The sequence below is a fragment of the Sinohyriopsis cumingii genome, chromosome 14 (assembly GCF_028554795.1).
Source record: "Sinohyriopsis cumingii isolate HCF-2022 chromosome 14, ASM2855479v2, whole genome shotgun sequence".
In the NCBI taxonomy this organism is placed as follows: Eukaryota; Metazoa; Mollusca; class Bivalvia; order Unionida; family Unionidae; genus Sinohyriopsis; species Sinohyriopsis cumingii.
Genome location: NC_142974.1, coordinates 36,165,843 through 36,171,893, shown reverse-complemented (window position 1 = coordinate 36,171,893; position 6,051 = coordinate 36,165,843).

The following is a 6,051-nucleotide window of genomic DNA, read 5'->3' as shown; positions in this document are numbered from 1 at the left end:
ACAGTAATAATAGCCGAATGTTAATGTGTATAGAGAACAAGTAAAAATGTTTAAAATATCAGCAACAAAAGCTGTTTTGTTTACGCATTGTTCCAGGAAGTGCTTTGTTTACGTTGCTTATTAGAAACAAAAGATATTCTGTGTGATGAATGATCCTAAAATTTGATAGATTTCTGTCAGTTTCATAACAGAGAGTGAGAGAAAGTACAATAGTTGTAAACTATATATTGCACAGCTTTTTTAATTAGGATACCAGTTTTGATACATTTATTTTCAAGACAAGTGAACTGGCATTGGTTTCTTATTATATATCAAATGGGTGTCCAGACTGGGTGGCGTTAAAAACAAAAGTTATAGTAAGACAGAATAATACAAATGCATTTGTTCCATTGCATAATTCACCCCTTATGCATGGTTTTATAATTGACATCATTACTGTGGCATAATCAATTAAACTAAATTTTATCTCATTATTTTTTAAATTGTATTTTAAATATATGGTGTTTATCTCTCAAGCTTCCATATCTTTGGTTAATATAATCAGGAAATAGTTTTTGTAGAGAAAATTATGCCATATTATTGCATTTGTTTCCCTGAGATTTTAAATTTATATTTGAAATTACATGGAAATTAAGGATGGTCCATGATGAATATCCAGATATACACCATGGTAATTTCTCTTCATGAAGTTTGTATTCCTGATTCATTTTACTTCAAGTCAAAGTCAGTTTTAATTTCAAGTGGACAAGGTAACATTTGACTTAATGAATCTAAACATAGAACTAAACCTTGAAAAGAAATACACCACCTTTTGTAATTAATGTTAGAATGAATAACTAAACAGAAAAGGAGCAAAAATTTCTTAGTCGAATTCATCAAAATGTTTTATATGTGCATCAGTGTGGAGTTCATGCATAAGAAGAATTGATGTACACTGATGCATGCATGTCCCCAGCTGAGTGCACACACATATGCAAGCATATCCCCAGTTGAGTGCACACATGCATCGATGTCCCCAGCTGAGTGTACACATGCATACTCATGAGTCATGGGACAATGAGACTTTTCAAAAGAGGCTGTTTACTCAAGGATATGGAGAATTTTCTACCAGCAGTGAGGTATGCAGTTGAACTGTTCATTTATAATTTGATTTGAAAAGTTGGAGTACCTTTGGCTGACAATCTCACCTGATTTTGATGATCCACAAGCACATATACAGCATATAATATTTTAAGATATAGAAGATCGGTTTATGACATTCAAAACCCAACAACTGAATATTCAGGCAAAGATGCAAAAGTGCTCTGTCTCCACCAGTTTTATTCTCAGTATGGCCATTTTATTGCTGTCTCTTTCTCCCTCACTTTTACACACATATATTAACATTCCGAAGCAAAAGATCAGCTTCAGGTACCACTGCAATAAACATTAATGAGTTAAATAATGACGAATGTAAGCAACCAGTCAAAATAGCAGTATTTAAAAACAAATCACATTCAGGGTTATTTTCAAACCAATTCAAATATTGGGATAGGTTACACAAGAAAGAAAGACAGAAATAAATTAATAAAAGTGCAAGAGGAACAAACTTAAACCAGTGAATGAAAAAATAAACGTTTTTATGTATATAAAGAAAAATTACACTCCCTATGAGGCTCAAACTGCTTATTTACTATTTAGTGGTGTCTGGAAGCAGCCATTCACTTTTCATCTATACCACTTGCATTCCATCCTGACAGGCAATTTATTATATACAGATAACAGATCAATTATAAAACAAATATCCTTTGTCTTTGCATTGAAAGTGGGGAAAACACATCACAATGCAATATAATCCCTTTATTCAATAAACAGTTCATCAATTACTACTGCATTCAGTTTTGTTTTTCCATTGGATTGTCAGCTGGAGACCAAAATCTAAGTTATATGGCAGTGGATACTATGATGCTGTGTACTTAAGTAATTCAAATAATGTTTAATTAATGCAAGTTTCACTACTTTCACGGCAATCATGTGTTCAATTCAGATCATAGAGACATCATAGATGCTGTTGGCTGATATGCATAGTCAAACTACTTGAGTTTTGATGCCTGGGATTTTGCAGCACAGAGACAAAATATAAATCTGGCAGGTCATGTAGCTGAGACCCAGATGATCACTATACCTAATTAAACCATCAGTCTCTTAGCTTGACTCGATGTGCCGGTGAATTTTGAAGGCAAGAAGACTTTAGTAACCAGCTTCTTAATCTGAGTATTCACAAATCATGTGACTATAGATTGTGTTGCTTCAAGCAGGAAAACAGGTTGTCATTCATCTAGAGAATCCAGTCTTTCTTTCCTTGCAAGATGCCTGAGATACGGGCTAGGTTCTAGGTATTCCCTCCACCAATGACCTATTCTCCTAATGTTAATGTGGTCAGGGGATGAATTCAGAGGAAAAAGCAAATTTTAAATTCTGTGACTCCCTGAATATTTACCTAATCACATTACTTTTTTGAGGACTGAACATCCTTGTTCATTGTTTCTTCAGCTTAAAACTGGCTTCACCTAGACATGGCAAAGGGAAGTAATGGGCTTCATCTAGACATCGTAAGGGGAGGTAATGGGCTTCACCTAGACATTGCAAAGGGAGATAATGGGCAAGAGCTACTAACTTTTGTTTATCTGATGTAAACTAAAAAGACAAATCTTTGTCTTTTAGCAAGCCTGGATTCAGGAGGTAGCAGGCTTATGTTCTTGATATTAATTTGATCATATAAGTATTCTCAGAGAAACATTATTGATTAAAATATTTGCTTCTTATACAAAATATTTGCACGTACTGTAAAGAGAGGATTATATCACTTTTATCACAAATGTATATCGGAAACCGTTAAACTTTTATCCATATAAAGATGAAAGTGTAACGATCCTATGTACTTAATTAAAACTGCATGTATCTGTTGTAGCAATAATGATTACAATTTACGAATGCTACAATTAGGTATTAATAAAAAAGGTATGATGCAGAATGAGATTTTGAAAGGAAAGATTAAATTATAAATATTTAATACCTTTACTATTTGTGGTACTTTATTTCTATTTTAAAAGCTGCCATGATCACTGTGAAATTAATATATGATTATCTGTCCCAAACGTGACTTGTAGAAACTCTCTAACACACACACACACACACACTATATATATATATATATATATATATATATATATATATATATATATATATATATATATATATATATATTTTTATTTTTTTTTATTTTAATATTTTAAAAAAAAAATTTTCCCAGTATCAGCAACAAGTTGAAATAAACTAGTTAAAACATAATAAATCAAAAGGTTAAATCCCGTTAGAAACATCGCTCCTGTGGCCTAGTGGTTAGAGCGTCTGCCTTGGATGCGGGCGGTAGTGGGTTCGATCCCTGGCCGAGTCATACCAAGGACTTACAAAAATGGTACTAACAGCTGCCTCGCTTGGTGTTCAGCATTAAGAGGTTAGTGTCAGGACTGGTCGGCCCAGTGTCAGGATAATGTGACTGGGTGGGACATCATGCCACATGTCTGCGACATGATGCCCCAGTGCTAGACATCACTATAAACTGCGACACTGCATACATCGTAGCAATATGACTGAAATTTTTTTAAAAGCTACCTTAAGAATCCAAATCACACACACACACCCTGTAGAAACAACCATGTAAAGTTTTGTAAACTTAACCGTTTTTCTTTTATTTGTTTGTCTTGTCTATGCTTTCTATTTGTCTTTGAAAAAGACTTATTAAAGAGTTGAAAGTGATTAGGCTACTTGCGAGGTGTCCCCTTGAAGAATACCACAAACTCTGCAAAATGGTTGCCCCCCATAGGCTTTGGGCCCTGGTGGCCAGTATGCCAAAATGATGACCCTGTATATAATCTTTCTAACGGTCAAATATTTTTTATTGGTCACCTAGTCACAATTGTCATTCTAATTTGCCCCCGGCAAATTTTCTATATAAATGTCATATAAGCAGTGGTCACCTTTCTTTTGGAGTTTGGGGCCATGTGTTTCTTAACCAAGTAGTGGTTTCACCTTGCCATCCGCAGCGACTGGATATGATCAGTGGTGACCGCTTCAAGTATTCAAATTAAATTTCGTTTGTTTCATGAACAAGGCATGATATATATATATATATATATATATATATATATATATATATATATATATATATATATATATATATATAATTTGAATCCATGTTTAAACATTTAATATTTTGATTTAGTCCTAGTTTCCTCTGACCATTGCCACCATTTTTTATATTTGGACTTGTATGTACACCCCAACATAAATTTCCAAATATGAGAAATTGGGTCTCAAGGAACTAGGACTTAAGTTCGATTGTATTTACCGTAATCCAGTTAAACTCATAGGTGTCAACATGTCGGATTCGAAAGTAATGAGGTTTTAATTCTTATAGGAGGTTCACTGTACTAGTGATATCCCTTATACTTCTGTAATCTGAGTGTCCTCTGACCCTTACAACCCCCTTTTTGATGTTGGGGTGTAGGGTTGAAGTCATTTGCCTATCGAAAAGTTGGTATTCGCTGCCTCCGTGCGATAGCAGTATAGGGTAGCTACTCACAAGCGGACCTAGCGAGCTTATACTGTGTTAGATAGAGTCATACCTGCATGTAATCGATAGCAAAGGATTTCTTTTCTGAGATATTACTGGTATTATAAACCTTATGTCTTTAATCCACGAACAGATGTTACGAAGCTACAGCTTTGATGAAATGTTATTTGGTACTATCCATTTACGTAAGCTAGTCACATGACTATATAAATTCTTGCAATAGTCGCGTGATATCAACAATAAATTCATTTCTAGTGTATTTGTGCGAAAATTCGAACATATTAAATGAAAGTCACACGCTGTCTGCAAATAAAGACAGGACACATAATTCTCTGATATTTGTTCCGGCAACAATGGTAAGAAACCTGTCACTGTTGCAGTAACTTTGAGAATATCAGATTCATCAAGAGTAGAACACGTATCAACGATAATTTGTTACGTCACTTGACTACCCTGTTGATATCTGCTCTCTACTGGGTTTGTGTTGTTGAATTCCAACTTTTCGACTGGCAACTGATTCTGATCCTACACCCGAAAATAAATGTCAAAATATCAAAATCAAACGAGAAGGGTCAGAAGAAACTAGGACTAACGGTTTAAGTGCTACTAAAAATAACCACAGGAAGCATCTTTTCATTCCCAAATCATCAAATGTCTCAAACAAAAGCCAACTGTCTTTTGATCCCGATGAGCTTGATCAAGAACTTAATCTATCAATTATTTAAAGTGTGAACACTTGTTTTCAAGCCAACATATACCAACTGCCCTAACAAAAAGTTAGTCATGTGTTTCAAAATAAGACAGGTTACGAATTAGGTGGATGTTACGCCACGCGCAATAACCTCATAATTATAAGTAGCCCCTCGTCCTTAACCTCCAGACAAACACTGTAACATGGTTCAATAAGTAGAGCATGCCGAAGACGAAATGACTGCACATATATTTTGAACACATTAATATCAGCAGAGCAACATAGTTCAGAGATTGTAATGTATAGCTCAGCGTAAACATCGCAAGGTGTACACTCCAGATTTGTTCTGTTTGTCCTTAAGCAATATGGCAGTGCAAATGGGTAAATTTGCAACAGAGCGATCTAGTAACCTGTCCTATTACAGGTAAGCTGTCAATTAGTAATTTTATCTAGGAGCCGTTTCTACTGATAATGAGATAAAAGTGTTTGAGTGTGTAAGAGAGAGTGACAGAGTTGAGAGAGCGAGAGAGACGTATAATGTGTTCATGCTCACAGTTGTAGTTTTCTTGATGTTAGCTAAATAGCTAAGCTGAATACAAGTATCTTAGCATCATAATACTACTGCTAGCAATAAAACACGTGAAATAATAATAATGATAATACTACTAATACTAGTTCTATTTGGTTCATGATACATACATTTTTCATTTGTCATGACCAAGGTTTGAGACCTATTGCATCAGAA